This window comes from Gymnoscopelus braueri (genome assembly GCF_963280865.1).
Source record: "Gymnoscopelus braueri genome assembly, chromosome: 14".
Lineage (NCBI taxonomy): Eukaryota > Metazoa > Chordata > Actinopteri > Myctophiformes > Myctophidae > Gymnoscopelus > Gymnoscopelus braueri.
The window spans coordinates 4,776,897-4,798,963 of record NC_137619.1 but is presented as its reverse complement, the minus strand read 5'-3'; the positions used below and the strand labels follow the sequence as shown (position 1 = coordinate 4,798,963).

General features: G+C 44.0%; 1 protein-coding gene across 1 annotated transcript in view; it reads left to right on the top strand.

Moving 5' to 3' along the window:
• Positions 1-22,067, top strand: part of ankrd1a (ankyrin repeat domain 1a (cardiac muscle)) — a 180,486-nt gene that overhangs the window by 93,307 nt on the left and 65,112 nt on the right. The window lies entirely within an intron of this gene.

Sequence of the window (22,067 nt, the reverse complement as noted above, 5' to 3'; positions counted from 1 at the left end):
TGACTGCTCAGGACCCACTGCTCAGCACTCACTGCCAGTCCCAGGCTAACCCTGGGGGACCCATACAGTTCAACAGTATACACGTTTTGCTCAGTATTAATACTAACCCAAGTATTAGATCCCTTATAGGGTTTCACTGTGCTCAGTGCTCACTGCCTGTACAATTGCATAGTACTTTTTTCATAGTACTTTCTGGCTAAGTTCTCACTGCTCAATACTGCCTGTCAGTACTTACTGCTTGGTACTCACGTTGGTTCTTTAGGCCTCTGGTCCATGGCCCCAGGCCTAAAAAACACTGTGGCTCTGGTGATCTCCTCAGTGGTCCTAATTCTTATCTCTCATTTCTGGTTGATAGTTTGGTCTGTACCAAAGCCCAGGTTTCTTCTGGTTTTTAGTTTCCCTGTCATCTGCTTGTTCCTAGCTGGCTCACCTTGGCGACGTTTCAGACGGATTGTCCTTCATCAGGCTGTGTTACTTCTAATCTGTGTGCTGTTCGAACCTCTGTTCTTATGCACTGAGAGGTGGGCGTGGCTTTTTTCCACTTGGCCTATCAGTGTGTTGGTGGGAGTGGCTAGTTTGGCCTTTTGTCCAATTAGGTTTCTAGGGGAGTGGTCTCATTTCTTCATTATTGCCGTGTGTTCCTAGAGAGCACATGGCTGCTGTTTTTACTCTCTCTCTTGTGAGATTTTTGTTAGACTTTCTCTCAAATTGTGAGGTACTAGCTGGTTAGGGTAGGGTTAGAAAGACTTCAGTAAATCGCTTCCGGTAAGGGTGTCCTTACTTCAGAAAGCAGGTTTAAGGAATTAATGCATTCACCATCTTGATTTGAAAAAAAGTCTGTTTAGAGTAATTTTGCCTTTATTCAGCAAAGTTTTTTCTAAAGTGGTCTTTTGATTGTTCTGTGTTCCTAAATCCCTTTGTAGGGTTGAGAGGGCTTTTTTTGGAGAATCCTCTCATCCCTTTGGAGTTTACCTATTTATAGGGGGGTACTTTTTCAAGTACCCCCTCCCCTGTGGGTGTGAGGTTCCTAATCACAGGACGGGATTTTTTTGGAGTACTCTTTCACCTCTGGGTGTGAAGTGCCCTGATTACAGGACTGGACCTTGAAGTCCCATAATACCTCTGTGTGTGCATATCCTGTTAAAGGAATAGGCCTTAAGGTGCCCTCTTATCTCTGGGTGTGAGGTTCTTTGTTCTCTTTATTCTTTGAAGAGGTTTTTTGACCTCTCACCTACTAATTTTAGTGATTACCCCCCTTGGTTTTACCAAGTAATCACCCTCACTGAATTTACATTCCAGATCACCCTTAACCAAGATTAGGGTTAGGGTATAGGTCTTAAACACAAGAGTCTCCACTGACTTTACATTCATAATCACCCTCTATTGTGGTTATGGTTAGGGTGAAGGTTTAGCTATTCTTTCCTATTTTAACTGGCTAAGTTTTAGGCTTTTAAAAGCTCTAATCCAAACGCCAGGAAGGGAGGTGGTGTTACTTACTGTGCTCTGCACTCACTGCTCAATATTCATGGCTATGGACTAGCTCCTCAGTACTCCCTGTGTCACACGCAGTTTTACAAGATATTGTCACAACCCGAGGGGTTGCTACCCTTTATCAAGTAATTTTCTTCCCAGTGTCAAACGCAGTTCTTCCTGCACAAGCTAAAATCCACAAGTTAGGAGGAGAGGGGGAGGCTATGGACTAGCTCCTTAGTACTCCCTGTGTCACACACAGTTTTACAAGATATTGTCACAACCCGAGGGGTTGCTACCCTTTATCAAGTAATTTTCTTCCCAGTGTCAAACGCAGTTTATGGACTAGCTCCTCAGTACTCCCTGTGTCACACGCAGTTTTACAAGATATTGTCACAACCCGAGGGGTTGCTACCCTTTATCAAGTAATTTTCTTCCCAGTGTCAAACGCAGTTTTTATGGATTAGCTCCTCAGTACTCCCTGTGTCACACGCAGTTTTACAAGATATTGTCACAACCCGAGGGGTTGCTACCCTTTATCAAGTAATTTTCTTCCCAGTGTCAAACGCAGTTCTTCCTGCACAAGCTAAAATCCACAAGTTAGGAGGAGAGGGGGAGCTCAGTATTGACTGCTCAGGACCCACTGCTCAGCACTCACTGCCAGTCCCAGGCTAACCCTGGGGGACCCATACAGTTCAACAGTATACACGTTTTGCTCAGTATTAATACTAACCCAAGTATTAGATCCCTTATAGGGTTTCACTGTGCTCAGTGCTCACTGCCTGTACAATTGCATAGTACTTTTTTCATAGTACTTTCTGGCTAAGTTCTCACTGCTCAATACTGCCTGTCAGTACTTACTGCTTGGTACTCACGTTGGTTCTTTAGGCCTCTGGTCCATGGCCCCAGGCCTAAAAAACACTGTGGCTCTGGTGATCTCCTCAGTGGTCCTAATTCTTATCTCTCATTTCTGGTTGATAGTTTGGTCTGTACCAAAGCCCAGGTTTCTTCTGGTTTTTAGTTTCCCTGTCATCTGCTTGTTCCTAGCTGGCTCACCTTGGCGACGTTTCAGACGGATTGTCCTTCATCAGGCTGTGTTACTTCTAATCTGTGTGCTGTTCGAACCTCTGTTCTTATGCACTGAGAGGTGGGCGTGGCTTTTTTCCACTTGGCCTATCAGTGTGTTGGTGGGAGTGGCTAGTTTGGCCTTTTGTCCAATTAGGTTTCTAGGGGAGTGGTCTCATTTCTTCATTATTGCCGTGTGTTCCTAGAGAGCACATGGCTGCTGTTTTTACTCTCTCTCTTGTGAGATTTTTGTTAGACTTTCTCTCAAATTGTGAGGTACTAGCTGGTTAGGGTAGGGTTAGAAAGACTTCAGTAAATCGCTTCCGGTAAGGGTGTCCTTACTTCAGAAAGCAGGTTTAAGGAATTAATGCATTCACCATCTTGATTTGAAAAAAAGTCTGTTTAGAGTAATTTTGCCTTTATTCAGCAAAGTTTTTTCTAAAGTGGTCTTTTGATTGTTCTGTGTTCCTAAATCCCTTTGTAGGGTTGAGAGGGCTTTTTTTGGAGAATCCTCTCATCCCTTTGGAGTTTACCTATTTATAGGGGGGTACTTTTTCAAGTACCCCCTCCCCTGTGGGTGTGAGGTTCCTAATCACAGGACGGGATTTTTTTGGAGTACTCTTTCACCTCTGGGTGTGAAGTGCCCTGATTACAGGACTGGACCTTGAAGTCCCATAATACCTCTGTGTGTGCATATCCTGTTAAAGGAATAGGCCTTAAGGTGCCCTCTTATCTCTGGGTGTGAGGTTCTTTGTTCTCTTTATTCTTTGAAGAGGTTTTTTGACCTCTCACCTACTAATTTTAGTGATTACCCCCCTTGGTTTTACCAAGTAATCACCCTCACTGAATTTACATTCCAGATCACCCTTAACCAAGATTAGGGTTAGGGTATAGGTCTTAAACACAAGAGTCTCCACTGACTTTACATTCATAATCACCCTCTATTGTGGTTATGGTTAGGGTGAAGGTTTAGCTATTCTTTCCTATTTTAACTGGCTAAGTTTTAGGCTTTTAAAAGCTCTAATCCAAACGCCAGGAAGGGAGGTGGTGTTACTTACTGTGCTCTGCACTCACTGCTCAATATTCATGGCTATGGACTAGCTCCTCAGTACTCCCTGTGTCACACGCAGTTTTACAAGATATTGTCACAACCCGAGGGGTTGCTACCCTTTATCAAGTAATTTTCTTCCCAGTGTCAAACGCAGTTCTTCCTGCACAAGCTAAAATCCACAAGTTAGGAGGAGAGGGGGAGGCTATGGACTAGCTCCTTAGTACTCCCTGTGTCACACACAGTTTTACAAGATATTGTCACAACCCGAGGGGTTGCTACCCTTTATCAAGTAATTTTCTTCCCAGTGTCAAACGCAGTTTATGGACTAGCTCCTCAGTACTCCCTGTGTCACACGCAGTTTTACAAGATATTGTCACAACCCGAGGGGTTGCTACCCTTTATCAAGTAATTTTCTTCCCAGTGTCAAACGCAGTTTTTATGGATTAGCTCCTCAGTACTCCCTGTGTCACACGCAGTTTTACAAGATATTGTCACAACCCGAGGGGTTGCTACCCTTTATCAAGTAATTTTCTTCCCAGTGTCAAACGCAGTTCTTCCTGCACAAGCTAAAATCCACAAGTTAGGAGGAGAGGGGGAGCTCAGTATTGACTGCTCAGGACCCACTGCTCAGCACTCACTGCCAGTCCCAGGCTAACCCTGGGGGACCCATACAGTTCAACAGTATACACGTTTTGCTCAGTATTAATACTAACCCAAGTATTAGATCCCTTATAGGGTTTCACTGTGCTCAGTGCTCACTGCCTGTACAATTGCATAGTACTTTTTTCATAGTACTTTCTGGCTAAGTTCTCACTGCTCAATACTGCCTGTCAGTACTTACTGCTTGGTACTCACGTTGGTTCTTTAGGCCTCTGGTCCATGGCCCCAGGCCTAAAAAACACTGTGGCTCTGGTGATCTCCTCAGTGGTCCTAATTCTTATCTCTCATTTCTGGTTGATAGTTTGGTCTGTACCAAAGCCCAGGTTTCTTCTGGTTTTTAGTTTCCCTGTCATCTGCTTGTTCCTAGCTGGCTCACCTTGGCGACGTTTCAGACGGATTGTCCTTCATCAGGCTGTGTTACTTCTAATCTGTGTGCTGTTCGAACCTCTGTTCTTATGCACTGAGAGGTGGGCGTGGCTTTTTTCCACTTGGCCTATCAGTGTGTTGGTGGGAGTGGCTAGTTTGGCCTTTTGTCCAATTAGGTTTCTAGGGGAGTGGTCTCATTTCTTCATTATTGCCGTGTGTTCCTAGAGAGCACATGGCTGCTGTTTTTACTCTCTCTCTTGTGAGATTTTTGTTAGACTTTCTCTCAAATTGTGAGGTACTAGCTGGTTAGGGTAGGGTTAGAAAGACTTCAGTAAATCGCTTCCGGTAAGGGTGTCCTTACTTCAGAAAGCAGGTTTAAGGAATTAATGCATTCACCATCTTGATTTGAAAAAAAGTCTGTTTAGAGTAATTTTGCCTTTATTCAGCAAAGTTTTTTCTAAAGTGGTCTTTTGATTGTTCTGTGTTCCTAAATCCCTTTGTAGGGTTGAGAGGGCTTTTTTTGGAGAATCCTCTCATCCCTTTGGAGTTTACCTATTTATAGGGGGGTACTTTTTCAAGTACCCCCTCCCCTGTGGGTGTGAGGTTCCTAATCACAGGACGGGATTTTTTTGGAGTACTCTTTCACCTCTGGGTGTGAAGTGCCCTGATTACAGGACTGGACCTTGAAGTCCCATAATACCTCTGTGTGTGCATATCCTGTTAAAGGAATAGGCCTTAAGGTGCCCTCTTATCTCTGGGTGTGAGGTTCTTTGTTCTCTTTATTCTTTGAAGAGGTTTTTTGACCTCTCACCTACTAATTTTAGTGATTACCCCCCTTGGTTTTACCAAGTAATCACCCTCACTGAATTTACATTCCAGATCACCCTTAACCAAGATTAGGGTTAGGGTATAGGTCTTAAACACAAGAGTCTCCACTGACTTTACATTCATAATCACCCTCTATTGTGGTTATGGTTAGGGTGAAGGTTTAGCTATTCTTTCCTATTTTAACTGGCTAAGTTTTAGGCTTTTAAAAGCTCTAATCCAAACGCCAGGAAGGGAGGTGGTGTTACTTACTGTGCTCTGCACTCACTGCTCAATATTCATGGCTATGGACTAGCTCCTCAGTACTCCCTGTGTCACACGCAGTTTTACAAGATATTGTCACAACCCGAGGGGTTGCTACCCTTTATCAAGTAATTTTCTTCCCAGTGTCAAACGCAGTTCTTCCTGCACAAGCTAAAATCCACAAGTTAGGAGGAGAGGGGGAGGCTATGGACTAGCTCCTTAGTACTCCCTGTGTCACACACAGTTTTACAAGATATTGTCACAACCCGAGGGGTTGCTACCCTTTATCAAGTAATTTTCTTCCCAGTGTCAAACGCAGTTTATGGACTAGCTCCTCAGTACTCCCTGTGTCACACGCAGTTTTACAAGATATTGTCACAACCCGAGGGGTTGCTACCCTTTATCAAGTAATTTTCTTCCCAGTGTCAAACGCAGTTTTTATGGATTAGCTCCTCAGTACTCCCTGTGTCACACGCAGTTTTACAAGATATTGTCACAACCCGAGGGGTTGCTACCCTTTATCAAGTAATTTTCTTCCCAGTGTCAAACGCAGTTCTTCCTGCACAAGCTAAAATCCACAAGTTAGGAGGAGAGGGGGAGCTCAGTATTGACTGCTCAGGACCCACTGCTCAGCACTCACTGCCAGTCCCAGGCTAACCCTGGGGGACCCATACAGTTCAACAGTATACACGTTTTGCTCAGTATTAATACTAACCCAAGTATTAGATCCCTTATAGGGTTTCACTGTGCTCAGTGCTCACTGCCTGTACAATTGCATAGTACTTTTTTCATAGTACTTTCTGGCTAAGTTCTCACTGCTCAATACTGCCTGTCAGTACTTACTGCTTGGTACTCACGTTGGTTCTTTAGGCCTCTGGTCCATGGCCCCAGGCCTAAAAAACACTGTGGCTCTGGTGATCTCCTCAGTGGTCCTAATTCTTATCTCTCATTTCTGGTTGATAGTTTGGTCTGTACCAAAGCCCAGGTTTCTTCTGGTTTTTAGTTTCCCTGTCATCTGCTTGTTCCTAGCTGGCTCACCTTGGCGACGTTTCAGACGGATTGTCCTTCATCAGGCTGTGTTACTTCTAATCTGTGTGCTGTTCGAACCTCTGTTCTTATGCACTGAGAGGTGGGCGTGGCTTTTTTCCACTTGGCCTATCAGTGTGTTGGTGGGAGTGGCTAGTTTGGCCTTTTGTCCAATTAGGTTTCTAGGGGAGTGGTCTCATTTCTTCATTATTGCCGTGTGTTCCTAGAGAGCACATGGCTGCTGTTTTTACTCTCTCTCTTGTGAGATTTTTGTTAGACTTTCTCTCAAATTGTGAGGTACTAGCTGGTTAGGGTAGGGTTAGAAAGACTTCAGTAAATCGCTTCCGGTAAGGGTGTCCTTACTTCAGAAAGCAGGTTTAAGGAATTAATGCATTCACCATCTTGATTTGAAAAAAAGTCTGTTTAGAGTAATTTTGCCTTTATTCAGCAAAGTTTTTTCTAAAGTGGTCTTTTGATTGTTCTGTGTTCCTAAATCCCTTTGTAGGGTTGAGAGGGCTTTTTTTGGAGAATCCTCTCATCCCTTTGGAGTTTACCTATTTATAGGGGGGTACTTTTTCAAGTACCCCCTCCCCTGTGGGTGTGAGGTTCCTAATCACAGGACGGGATTTTTTTGGAGTACTCTTTCACCTCTGGGTGTGAAGTGCCCTGATTACAGGACTGGACCTTGAAGTCCCATAATACCTCTGTGTGTGCATATCCTGTTAAAGGAATAGGCCTTAAGGTGCCCTCTTATCTCTGGGTGTGAGGTTCTTTGTTCTCTTTATTCTTTGAAGAGGTTTTTTGACCTCTCACCTACTAATTTTAGTGATTACCCCCCTTGGTTTTACCAAGTAATCACCCTCACTGAATTTACATTCCAGATCACCCTTAACCAAGATTAGGGTTAGGGTATAGGTCTTAAACACAAGAGTCTCCACTGACTTTACATTCATAATCACCCTCTATTGTGGTTATGGTTAGGGTGAAGGTTTAGCTATTCTTTCCTATTTTAACTGGCTAAGTTTTAGGCTTTTAAAAGCTCTAATCCAAACGCCAGGAAGGGAGGTGGTGTTACTTACTGTGCTCTGCACTCACTGCTCAATATTCATGGCTATGGACTAGCTCCTCAGTACTCCCTGTGTCACACGCAGTTTTACAAGATATTGTCACAACCCGAGGGGTTGCTACCCTTTATCAAGTAATTTTCTTCCCAGTGTCAAACGCAGTTCTTCCTGCACAAGCTAAAATCCACAAGTTAGGAGGAGAGGGGGAGGCTATGGACTAGCTCCTTAGTACTCCCTGTGTCACACACAGTTTTACAAGATATTGTCACAACCCGAGGGGTTGCTACCCTTTATCAAGTAATTTTCTTCCCAGTGTCAAACGCAGTTTATGGACTAGCTCCTCAGTACTCCCTGTGTCACACGCAGTTTTACAAGATATTGTCACAACCCGAGGGGTTGCTACCCTTTATCAAGTAATTTTCTTCCCAGTGTCAAACGCAGTTTTTATGGATTAGCTCCTCAGTACTCCCTGTGTCACACGCAGTTTTACAAGATATTGTCACAACCCGAGGGGTTGCTACCCTTTATCAAGTAATTTTCTTCCCAGTGTCAAACGCAGTTCTTCCTGCACAAGCTAAAATCCACAAGTTAGGAGGAGAGGGGGAGCTCAGTATTGACTGCTCAGGACCCACTGCTCAGCACTCACTGCCAGTCCCAGGCTAACCCTGGGGGACCCATACAGTTCAACAGTATACACGTTTTGCTCAGTATTAATACTAACCCAAGTATTAGATCCCTTATAGGGTTTCACTGTGCTCAGTGCTCACTGCCTGTACAATTGCATAGTACTTTTTTCATAGTACTTTCTGGCTAAGTTCTCACTGCTCAATACTGCCTGTCAGTACTTACTGCTTGGTACTCACGTTGGTTCTTTAGGCCTCTGGTCCATGGCCCCAGGCCTAAAAAACACTGTGGCTCTGGTGATCTCCTCAGTGGTCCTAATTCTTATCTCTCATTTCTGGTTGATAGTTTGGTCTGTACCAAAGCCCAGGTTTCTTCTGGTTTTTAGTTTCCCTGTCATCTGCTTGTTCCTAGCTGGCTCACCTTGGCGACGTTTCAGACGGATTGTCCTTCATCAGGCTGTGTTACTTCTAATCTGTGTGCTGTTCGAACCTCTGTTCTTATGCACTGAGAGGTGGGCGTGGCTTTTTTCCACTTGGCCTATCAGTGTGTTGGTGGGAGTGGCTAGTTTGGCCTTTTGTCCAATTAGGTTTCTAGGGGAGTGGTCTCATTTCTTCATTATTGCCGTGTGTTCCTAGAGAGCACATGGCTGCTGTTTTTACTCTCTCTCTTGTGAGATTTTTGTTAGACTTTCTCTCAAATTGTGAGGTACTAGCTGGTTAGGGTAGGGTTAGAAAGACTTCAGTAAATCGCTTCCGGTAAGGGTGTCCTTACTTCAGAAAGCAGGTTTAAGGAATTAATGCATTCACCATCTTGATTTGAAAAAAAGTCTGTTTAGAGTAATTTTGCCTTTATTCAGCAAAGTTTTTTCTAAAGTGGTCTTTTGATTGTTCTGTGTTCCTAAATCCCTTTGTAGGGTTGAGAGGGCTTTTTTTGGAGAATCCTCTCATCCCTTTGGAGTTTACCTATTTATAGGGGGGTACTTTTTCAAGTACCCCCTCCCCTGTGGGTGTGAGGTTCCTAATCACAGGACGGGATTTTTTTGGAGTACTCTTTCACCTCTGGGTGTGAAGTGCCCTGATTACAGGACTGGACCTTGAAGTCCCATAATACCTCTGTGTGTGCATATCCTGTTAAAGGAATAGGCCTTAAGGTGCCCTCTTATCTCTGGGTGTGAGGTTCTTTGTTCTCTTTATTCTTTGAAGATGTTTTTTGACCTCTCACCTACTAATTTTAGTGATTACCCCCCTTGGTTTTACCAAGTAATCACCCTCACTGAATTTACATTCCAGATCACCCTTAACCAAGATTAGGGTTAGGGTATAGGTCTTAAACACAAGAGTCTCCACTGACTTTACATTCATAATCACCCTCTATTGTGGTTATGGTTAGGGTGAAGGTTTAGCTATTCTTTCCTATTTTAACTGGCTAAGTTTTAGGCTTTTAAAAGCTCTAATCCAAACGCCAGGAAGGGAGGTGGTGTTACTTACTGTGCTCTGCACTCACTGCTCAATATTCATGGCTATGGACTAGCTCCTCAGTACTCCCTGTGTCACACGCAGTTTTACAAGATATTGTCACAACCCGAGGGGTTGCTACCCTTTATCAAGTAATTTTCTTCCCAGTGTCAAACGCAGTTCTTCCTGCACAAGCTAAAATCCACAAGTTAGGAGGAGAGGGGGAGGCTATGGACTAGCTCCTTAGTACTCCCTGTGTCACACACAGTTTTACAAGATATTGTCACAACCCGAGGGGTTGCTACCCTTTATCAAGTAATTTTCTTCCCAGTGTCAAACGCAGTTTATGGACTAGCTCCTCAGTACTCCCTGTGTCACACGCAGTTTTACAAGATATTGTCACAACCCGAGGGGTTGCTACCCTTTATCAAGTAATTTTCTTCCCAGTGTCAAACGCAGTTTTTATGGATTAGCTCCTCAGTACTCCCTGTGTCACACGCAGTTTTACAAGATATTGTCACAACCCGAGGGGTTGCTACCCTTTATCAAGTAATTTTCTTCCCAGTGTCAAACGCAGTTCTTCCTGCACAAGCTAAAATCCACAAGTTAGGAGGAGAGGGGGAGCTCAGTATTGACTGCTCAGGACCCACTGCTCAGCACTCACTGCCAGTCCCAGGCTAACCCTGGGGGACCCATACAGTTCAACAGTATACACGTTTTGCTCAGTATTAATACTAACCCAAGTATTAGATCCCTTATAGGGTTTCACTGTGCTCAGTGCTCACTGCCTGTACAATTGCATAGTACTTTTTTCATAGTACTTTCTGGCTAAGTTCTCACTGCTCAATACTGCCTGTCAGTACTTACTGCTTGGTACTCACGTTGGTTCTTTAGGCCTCTGGTCCATGGCCCCAGGCCTAAAAAACACTGTGGCTCTGGTGATCTCCTCAGTGGTCCTAATTCTTATCTCTCATTTCTGGTTGATAGTTTGGTCTGTACCAAAGCCCAGGTTTCTTCTGGTTTTTAGTTTCCCTGTCATCTGCTTGTTCCTAGCTGGCTCACCTTGGCGACGTTTCAGACGGATTGTCCTTCATCAGGCTGTGTTACTTCTAATCTGTGTGCTGTTCGAACCTCTGTTCTTATGCACTGAGAGGTGGGCGTGGCTTTTTTCCACTTGGCCTATCAGTGTGTTGGTGGGAGTGGCTAGTTTGGCCTTTTGTCCAATTAGGTTTCTAGGGGAGTGGTCTCATTTCTTCATTATTGCCGTGTGTTCCTAGAGAGCACATGGCTGCTGTTTTTACTCTCTCTCTTGTGAGATTTTTGTTAGACTTTCTCTCAAATTGTGAGGTACTAGCTGGTTAGGGTAGGGTTAGAAAGACTTCAGTAAATCGCTTCCGGTAAGGGTGTCCTTACTTCAGAAAGCAGGTTTAAGGAATTAATGCATTCACCATCTTGATTTGAAAAAAAGTCTGTTTAGAGTAATTTTGCCTTTATTCAGCAAAGTTTTTTCTAAAGTGGTCTTTTGATTGTTCTGTGTTCCTAAATCCCTTTGTAGGGTTGAGAGGGCTTTTTTTGGAGAATCCTCTCATCCCTTTGGAGTTTACCTATTTATAGGGGGGTACTTTTTCAAGTACCCCCTCCCCTGTGGGTGTGAGGTTCCTAATCACAGGACGGGATTTTTTTGGAGTACTCTTTCACCTCTGGGTGTGAAGTGCCCTGATTACAGGACTGGACCTTGAAGTCCCATAATACCTCTGTGTGTGCATATCCTGTTAAAGGAATAGGCCTTAAGGTGCCCTCTTATCTCTGGGTGTGAGGTTCTTTGTTCTCTTTATTCTTTGAAGAGGTTTTTTGACCTCTCACCTACTAATTTTAGTGATTACCCCCCTTGGTTTTACCAAGTAATCACCCTCACTGAATTTACATTCCAGATCACCCTTAACCAAGATTAGGGTTAGGGTATAGGTCTTAAACACAAGAGTCTCCACTGACTTTACATTCATAATCACCCTCTATTGTGGTTATGGTTAGGGTGAAGGTTTAGCTATTCTTTCCTATTTTAACTGGCTAAGTTTTAGGCTTTTAAAAGCTCTAATCCAAACGCCAGGAAGGGAGGTGGTGTTACTTACTGTGCTCTGCACTCACTGCTCAATATTCATGGCTATGGACTAGCTCCTCAGTACTCCCTGTGTCACACGCAGTTTTACAAGATATTGTCACAACCCGAGGGGTTGCTACCCTTTATCAAGTAATTTTCTTCCCAGTGTCAAACGCAGTTCTTCCTGCACAAGCTAAAATCCACAAGTTAGGAGGAGAGGGGGAGGCTATGGACTAGCTCCTTAGTACTCCCTGTGTCACACACAGTTTTACAAGATATTGTCACAACCCGAGGGGTTGCTACCCTTTATCAAGTAATTTTCTTCCCAGTGTCAAACGCAGTTTATGGACTAGCTCCTCAGTACTCCCTGTGTCACACGCAGTTTTACAAGATATTGTCACAACCCGAGGGGTTGCTACCCTTTATCAAGTAATTTTCTTCCCAGTGTCAAACGCAGTTTTTATGGATTAGCTCCTCAGTACTCCCTGTGTCACACGCAGTTTTACAAGATATTGTCACAACCCGAGGGGTTGCTACCCTTTATCAAGTAATTTTCTTCCCAGTGTCAAACGCAGTTCTTCCTGCACAAGCTAAAATCCACAAGTTAGGAGGAGAGGGGGAGCTCAGTATTGACTGCTCAGGACCCACTGCTCAGCACTCACTGCCAGTCCCAGGCTAACCCTGGGGGACCCATACAGTTCAACAGTATACACGTTTTGCTCAGTATTAATACTAACCCAAGTATTAGATCCCTTATAGGGTTTCACTGTGCTCAGTGCTCACTGCCTGTACAATTGCATAGTACTTTTTTCATAGTACTTTCTGGCTAAGTTCTCACTGCTCAATACTGCCTGTCAGTACTTACTGCTTGGTACTCACGTTGGTTCTTTAGGCCTCTGGTCCATGGCCCCAGGCCTAAAAAACACTGTGGCTCTGGTGATCTCCTCAGTGGTCCTAATTCTTATCTCTCATTTCTGGTTGATAGTTTGGTCTGTACCAAAGCCCAGGTTTCTTCTGGTTTTTAGTTTCCCTGTCATCTGCTTGTTCCTAGCTGGCTCACCTTGGCGACGTTTCAGACGGATTGTCCTTCATCAGGCTGTGTTACTTCTAATCTGTGTGCTGTTCGAACCTCTGTTCTTATGCACTGAGAGGTGGGCGTGGCTTTTTTCCACTTGGCCTATCAGTGTGTTGGTGGGAGTGGCTAGTTTGGCCTTTTGTCCAATTAGGTTTCTAGGGGAGTGGTCTCATTTCTTCATTATTGCCGTGTGTTCCTAGAGAGCACATGGCTGCTGTTTTTACTCTCTCTCTTGTGAGATTTTTGTTAGACTTTCTCTCAAATTGTGAGGTACTAGCTGGTTAGGGTAGGGTTAGAAAGACTTCAGTAAATCGCTTCCGGTAAGGGTGTCCTTACTTCAGAAAGCAGGTTTAAGGAATTAATGCATTCACCATCTTGATTTGAAAAAAAGTCTGTTTAGAGTAATTTTGCCTTTATTCAGCAAAGTTTTTTCTAAAGTGGTCTTTTGATTGTTCTGTGTTCCTAAATCCCTTTGTAGGGTTGAGAGGGCTTTTTTTGGAGAATCCTCTCATCCCTTTGGAGTTTACCTATTTATAGGGGGGTACTTTTTCAAGTACCCCCTCCCCTGTGGGTGTGAGGTTCCTAATCACAGGACGGGATTTTTTTGGAGTACTCTTTCACCTCTGGGTGTGAAGTGCCCTGATTACAGGACTGGACCTTGAAGTCCCATAATACCTCTGTGTGTGCATATCCTGTTAAAGGAATAGGCCTTAAGGTGCCCTCTTATCTCTGGGTGTGAGGTTCTTTGTTCTCTTTATTCTTTGAAGAGGTTTTTTGACCTCTCACCTACTAATTTTAGTGATTACCCCCCTTGGTTTTACCAAGTAATCACCCTCACTGAATTTACATTCCAGATCACCCTTAACCAAGATTAGGGTTAGGGTATAGGTCTTAAACACAAGAGTCTCCACTGACTTTACATTCATAATCACCCTCTATTGTGGTTATGGTTAGGGTGAAGGTTTAGCTATTCTTTCCTATTTTAACTGGCTAAGTTTTAGGCTTTTAAAAGCTCTAATCCAAACGCCAGGAAGGGAGGTGGTGTTACTTACTGTGCTCTGCACTCACTGCTCAATATTCATGGCTATGGACTAGCTCCTCAGTACTCCCTGTGTCACACGCAGTTTTACAAGATATTGTCACAACCCGAGGGGTTGCTACCCTTTATCAAGTAATTTTCTTCCCAGTGTCAAACGCAGTTCTTCCTGCACAAGCTAAAATCCACAAGTTAGGAGGAGAGGGGGAGGCTATGGACTAGCTCCTTAGTACTCCCTGTGTCACACACAGTTTTACAAGATATTGTCACAACCCGAGGGGTTGCTACCCTTTATCAAGTAATTTTCTTCCCAGTGTCAAACGCAGTTTATGGACTAGCTCCTCAGTACTCCCTGTGTCACACGCAGTTTTACAAGATATTGTCACAACCCGAGGGGTTGCTACCCTTTATCAAGTAATTTTCTTCCCAGTGTCAAACGCAGTTTTTATGGATTAGCTCCTCAGTACTCCCTGTGTCACACGCAGTTTTACAAGATATTGTCACAACCCGAGGGGTTGCTACCCTTTATCAAGTAATTTTCTTCCCAGTGTCAAACGCAGTTCTTCCTGCACAAGCTAAAATCCACAAGTTAGGAGGAGAGGGGGAGCTCAGTATTGACTGCTCAGGACCCACTGCTCAGCACTCACTGCCAGTCCCAGGCTAACCCTGGGGGACCCATACAGTTCAACAGTATACACGTTTTGCTCAGTATTAATACTAACCCAAGTATTAGATCCCTTATAGGGTTTCACTGTGCTCAGTGCTCACTGCCTGTACAATTGCATAGTACTTTTTTCATAGTACTTTCTGGCTAAGTTCTCACTGCTCAATACTGCCTGTCAGTACTTACTGCTTGGTACTCACGTTGGTTCTTTAGGCCTCTGGTCCATGGCCCCAGGCCTAAAAAACACTGTGGCTCTGGTGATCTCCTCAGTGGTCCTAATTCTTATCTCTCATTTCTGGTTGATAGTTTGGTCTGTACCAAAGCCCAGGTTTCTTCTGGTTTTTAGTTTCCCTGTCATCTGCTTGTTCCTAGCTGGCTCACCTTGGCGACGTTTCAGACGGATTGTCCTTCATCAGGCTGTGTTACTTCTAATCTGTGTGCTGTTCGAACCTCTGTTCTTATGCACTGAGAGGTGGGCGTGGCTTTTTTCCACTTGGCCTATCAGTGTGTTGGTGGGAGTGGCTAGTTTGGCCTTTTGTCCAATTAGGTTTCTAGGGGAGTGGTCTCATTTCTTCATTATTGCCGTGTGTTCCTAGAGAGCACATGGCTGCTGTTTTTACTCTCTCTCTTGTGAGATTTTTGTTAGACTTTCTCTCAAATTGTGAGGTACTAGCTGGTTAGGGTAGGGTTAGAAAGACTTCAGTAAATCGCTTCCGGTAAGGGTGTCCTTACTTCAGAAAGCAGGTTTAAGGAATTAATGCATTCACCATCTTGATTTGAAAAAAAGTCTGTTTAGAGTAATTTTGCCTTTATTCAGCAAAGTTTTTTCTAAAGTGGTCTTTTGATTGTTCTGTGTTCCTAAATCCCTTTGTAGGGTTGAGAGGGCTTTTTTTGGAGAATCCTCTCATCCCTTTGGAGTTTACCTATTTATAGGGGGGTACTTTTTCAAGTACCCCCTCCCCTGTGGGTGTGAGGTTCCTAATCACAGGACGGGATTTTTTTGGAGTACTCTTTCACCTCTGGGTGTGAAGTGCCCTGATTACAGGACTGGACCTTGAAGTCCCATAATACCTCTGTGTGTGCATATCCTGTTAAAGGAATAGGCCTTAAGGTGCCCTCTTATCTCTGGGTGTGAGGTTCTTTGTTCTCTTTATTCTTTGAAGAGGTTTTTTGACCTCTCACCTACTAATTTTAGTGATTACCCCCCTTGGTTTTACCAAGTAATCACCCTCACTGAATTTACATTCCAGATCACCCTTAACCAAGATTAGGGTTAGGGTATAGGTCTTAAACACAAGAGTCTCCACTGACTTTACATTCATAATCACCCTCTATTGTGGTTATGGTTAGGGTGAAGGTTTAGCTATTCTTTCCTATTTTAACTGGCTAAGTTTTAGGCTTTTAAAAGCTCTAATCCAAACGCCAGGAAGGGAGGTGGTGTTACTTACTGTGCTCTGCACTCACTGCTCAATATTCATGGCTATGGACTAGCTCCTCAGTACTCCCTGTGTCACACGCAGTTTTACAAGATATTGTCACAACCCGAGGGGTTGCTACCCTTTATCAAGTAATTTTCTTCCCAGTGTCAAACGCAGTTCTTCCTGCACAAGCTAAAATCCACAAGTTAGGAGGAGAGGGGGAGGCTATGGACTAGCTCCTTAGTACTCCCTGTGTCACACACAGTTTTACAAGATATTGTCACAACCCGAGGGGTTGCTACCCTTTATCAAGTAATTTTCTTCCCAGTGTCAAACGCAGTTTATGGACTAGCTCCTCAGTACTCCCTGTGTCACACGCAGTTTTACAAGATATTGTCACAACCCGAGGGGTTGCTACCCTTTATCAAGTAATTTTCTTCCCAGTGTCAAACGCAGTTTTTATGGATTAGCTCCTCAGTACTCCCTGTGTCACACGCAGTTTTACAAGATATTGTCACAACCCGAGGGGTTGCTACCCTTTATCAAGTAATTTTCTTCCCAGTGTCAAACGCAGTTCTTCCTGCACAAGCTAAAATCCACAAGTTAGGAGGAGAGGGGGAGCTCAGTATTGACTGCTCAGGACCCACTGCTCAGCACTCACTGCCAGTCCCAGGCTAACCCTGGGGGACCCATACAGTTCAACAGTATACACGTTTTGCTCAGTATTAATACTAACCCAAGTATTAGATCCCTTATAGGGTTTCACTGTGCTCAGTGCTCACTGCCTGTACAATTGCATAGTACTTTTTTCATAGTACTTTCTGGCTAAGTTCTCACTGCTCAATACTGCCTGTCAGTACTTACTGCTTGGTACTCACGTTGGTTCTTTAGGCCTCTGGTCCATGGCCCCAGGCCTAAAAAACACTGTGGCTCTGGTGATCTCCTCAGTGGTCCTAATTCTTATCTCTCATTTCTGGTTGATAGTTTGGTCTGTACCAAAGCCCAGGTTTCTTCTGGTTTTTAGTTTCCCTGTCATCTGCTTGTTCCTAGCTGGCTCACCTTGGCGACGTTTCAGACGGATTGTCCTTCATCAGGCTGTGTTACTTCTAATCTGTGTGCTGTTCGAACCTCTGTTCTTATGCACTGAGAGGTGGGCGTGGCTTTTTTCCACTTGGCCTATCAGTGTGTTGGTGGGAGTGGCTAGTTTGGCCTTTTGTCCAATTAGGTTTCTAGGGGAGTGGTCTCATTTCTTCATTATTGCCGTGTGTTCCTAGAGAGCACATGGCTGCTGTTTTTACTCTCTCTCTTGTGAGATTTTTGTTAGACTTTCTCTCAAATTGTGAGGTACTAGCTGGTTAGGGTAGGGTTAGAAAGACTTCAGTAAATCGCTTCCGGTAAGGGTGTCCTTACTTCAGAAAGCAGGTTTAAGGAATTAATGCATTCACCATCTTGATTTGAAAAAAAGTCTGTTTAGAGTAATTTTGCCTTTATTCAGCAAAGTTTTTTCTAAAGTGGTCTTTTGATTGTTCTGTGTTCCTAAATCCCTTTGTAGGGTTGAGAGGGCTTTTTTTGGAGAATCCTCTCATCCCTTTGGAGTTTACCTATTTATAGGGGGGTACTTTTTCAAGTACCCCCTCCCCTGTGGGTGTGAGGTTCCTAATCACAGGACGGGATTTTTTTGGAGTACTCTTTCACCTCTGGGTGTGAAGTGCCCTGATTACAGGACTGGACCTTGAAGTCCCATAATACCTCTGTGTGTGCATATCCTGTTAAAGGAATAGGCCTTAAGGTGCCCTCTTATCTCTGGGTGTGAGGTTCTTTGTTCTCTTTATTCTTTGAAGAGGTTTTTTGACCTCTCACCTACTAATTTTAGTGATTACCCCCCTTGGTTTTACCAAGTAATCACCCTCACTGAATTTACATTCCAGATCACCCTTAACCAAGATTAGGGTTAGGGTATAGGTCTTAAACACAAGAGTCTCCACTGACTTTACATTCATAATCACCCTCTATTGTGGTTATGGTTAGGGTGAAGGTTTAGCTATTCTTTCCTATTTTAACTGGCTAAGTTTTAGGCTTTTAAAAGCTCTAATCCAAACGCCAGGAAGGGAGGTGGTGTTACTTACTGTGCTCTGCACTCACTGCTCAATATTCATGGCTATGGACTAGCTCCTCAGTACTCCCTGTGTCACACGCAGTTTTACAAGATATTGTCACAACCCGAGGGGTTGCTACCCTTTATCAAGTAATTTTCTTCCCAGTGTCAAACGCAGTTCTTCCTGCACAAGCTAAAATCCACAAGTTAGGAGGAGAGGGGGAGGCTATGGACTAGCTCCTTAGTACTCCCTGTGTCACACACAGTTTTACAAGATATTGTCACAACCCGAGGGGTTGCTACCCTTTATCAAGTAATTTTCTTCCCAGTGTCAAACGCAGTTTATGGACTAGCTCCTCAGTACTCCCTGTGTCACACGCAGTTTTACAAGATATTGTCACAACCCGAGGGGTTGCTACCCTTTATCAAGTAATTTTCTTCCCAGTGTCAAACGCAGTTTTTATGGATTAGCTCCTCAGTACTCCCTGTGTCACACGCAGTTTTACAAGATATTGTCACAACCCGAGGGGTTGCTACCCTTTATCAAGTAATTTTCTTCCCAGTGTCAAACGCAGTTCTTCCTGCACAAGCTAAAATCCACAAGTTAGGAGGAGAGGGGGAGCTCAGTATTGACTGCTCAGGACCCACTGCTCAGCACTCACTGCCAGTCCCAGGCTAACCCTGGGGGACCCATACAGTTCAACAGTATACACGTTTTGCTCAGTATTAATACTAACCCAAGTATTAGATCCCTTATAGGGTTTCACTGTGCTCAGTGCTCACTGCCTGTACAATTGCATAGTACTTTTTTCATAGTACTTTCTGGCTAAGTTCTCACTGCTCAATACTGCCTGTCAGTACTTACTGCTTGGTACTCACGTTGGTTCTTTAGGCCTCTGGTCCATGGCCCCAGGCCTAAAAAACACTGTGGCTCTGGTGATCTCCTCAGTGGTCCTAATTCTTATCTCTCATTTCTGGTTGATAGTTTGGTCTGTACCAAAGCCCAGGTTTCTTCTGGTTTTTAGTTTCCCTGTCATCTGCTTGTTCCTAGCTGGCTCACCTTGGCGACGTTTCAGACGGATTGTCCTTCATCAGGCTGTGTTACTTCTAATCTGTGTGCTGTTCGAACCTCTGTTCTTATGCACTGAGAGGTGGGCGTGGCTTTTTTCCACTTGGCCTATCAGTGTGTTGGTGGGAGTGGCTAGTTTGGCCTTTTGTCCAATTAGGTTTCTAGGGGAGTGGTCTCATTTCTTCATTATTGCCGTGTGTTCCTAGAGAGCACATGGCTGCTGTTTTTACTCTCTCTCTTGTGAGATTTTTGTTAGACTTTCTCTCAAATTGTGAGGTACTAGCTGGTTAGGGTAGGGTTAGAAAGACTTCAGTAAATCGCTTCCGGTAAGGGTGTCCTTACTTCAGAAAGCAGGTTTAAGGAATTAATGCATTCACCATCTTGATTTGAAAAAAAGTCTGTTTAGAGTAATTTTGCCTTTATTCAGCAAAGTTTTTTCTAAAGTGGTCTTTTGATTGTTCTGTGTTCCTAAATCCCTTTGTAGGGTTGAGAGGGCTTTTTTTGGAGAATCCTCTCATCCCTTTGGAGTTTACCTATTTATAGGGGGGTACTTTTTCAAGTACCCCCTCCCCTGTGGGTGTGAGGTTCCTAATCACAGGACGGGATTTTTTTGGAGTACTCTTTCACCTCTGGGTGTGAAGTGCCCTGATTACAGGACTGGACCTTGAAGTCCCATAATACCTCTGTGTGTGCATATCCTGTTAAAGGAATAGGCCTTAAGGTGCCCTCTTATCTCTGGGTGTGAGGTTCTTTGTTCTCTTTATTCTTTGAAGAGGTTTTTTGACCTCTCACCTACTAATTTTAGTGATTACCCCCCTTGGTTTTACCAAGTAATCACCCTCACTGAATTTACATTCCAGATCACCCTTAACCAAGATTAGGGTTAGGGTATAGGTCTTAAACACAAGAGTCTCCACTGACTTTACATTCATAATCACCCTCTATTGTGGTTATGGTTAGGGTGAAGGTTTAGCTATTCTTTCCTATTTTAACTGGCTAAGTTTTAGGCTTTTAAAAGCTCTAATCCAAACGCCAGGAAGGGAGGTGGTGTTACTTACTGTGCTCTGCACTCACTGCTCAATATTCATGGCTATGGACTAGCTCCTCAGTACTCCCTGTGTCACACGCAGTTTTACAAGATATTGTCACAACCCGAGGGGTTGCTACCCTTTATCAAGTAATTTTCTTCCCAGTGTCAAACGCAGTTCTTCCTGCACAAGCTAAAATCCACAAGTTAGGAGGAGAGGGGGAGGCTATGGACTAGCTCCTTAGTACTCCCTGTGTCACACACAGTTTTACAAGATATTGTCACAACCCGAGGGGTTGCTACCCTTTATCAAGTAATTTTCTTCCCAGTGTCAAACGCAGTTTATGGACTAGCTCCTCAGTACTCCCTGTGTCACACGCAGTTTTACAAGATATTGTCACAACCCGAGGGGTTGCTACCCTTTATCAAGTAATTTTCTTCCCAGTGTCAAACGCAGTTTTTATGGATTAGCTCCTCAGTACTCCCTGTGTCACACGCAGTTTTACAAGATATTGTCACAACCCGAGGGGTTGCTACCCTTTATCAAGTAATTTTCTTCCCAGTGTCAAACGCAGTTCTTCCTGCACAAGCTAAAATCCACAAGTTAGGAGGAGAGGGGGAGCTCAGTATTGACTGCTCAGGACCCACTGCTCAGCACTCACTGCCAGTCCCAGGCTAACCCTGGGGGACCCATACAGTTCAACAGTATACACGTTTTGCTCAGTATTAATACTAACCCAAGTATTAGATCCCTTATAGGGTTTCACTGTGCTCAGTGCTCACTGCCTGTACAATTGCATAGTACTTTTTTCATAGTACTTTCTGGCTAAGTTCTCACTGCTCAATACTGCCTGTCAGTACTTACTGCTTGGTACTCACGTTGGTTCTTTAGGCCTCTGGTCCATGGCCCCAGGCCTAAAAAACACTGTGGCTCTGGTGATCTCCTCAGTGGTCCTAATTCTTATCTCTCATTTCTGGTTGATAGTTTGGTCTGTACCAAAGCCCAGGTTTCTTCTGGTTTTTAGTTTCCCTGTCATCTGCTTGTTCCTAGCTGGCTCACCTTGGCGACGTTTCAGACGGATTGTCCTTCATCAGGCTGTGTTACTTCTAATCTGTGTGCTGTTCGAACCTCTGTTCTTATGCACTGAGAGGTGGGCGTGGCTTTTTTCCACTTGGCCTATCAGTGTGTTGGTGGGAGTGGCTAGTTTGGCCTTTTGTCCAATTAGGTTTCTAGGGGAGTGGTCTCATTTCTTCATTATTGCCGTGTGTTCCTAGAGAGCACATGGCTGCTGTTTTTACTCTCTCTAGGTTAGGGTTAGGGTTAGACAATGACAATGACAATATAAACGCATGTTTTCTCATGACAATATAAACGCATGTTTTGTCATGACAATATAAACGCATGTTTTGTCATGACAATATAAACGCATGTTTTCTCATGACAATATAAACGCATGTTTTCTCATGACAATATAAACGCAAGTTTTGTCATGACAATATAAACGCATGTTTTCTCATGACAATATAAACGCATGTTTTCTCATGACAATATAAACGCAAGTTTTCTCATGCCAATGAAGCTCATTTAACTGAAAATACAACAGAGAGAGAGAGAGGTGGGGGGGGGGGGGACACAGGGACAGTCAAGCAGGGGACACGGGGGGGGGGGGGGGGGGGACGGACACGGGACACAGCGGACACCTTCAAAGTGATGTTGAACTTTGGCAGAAGCTTGGG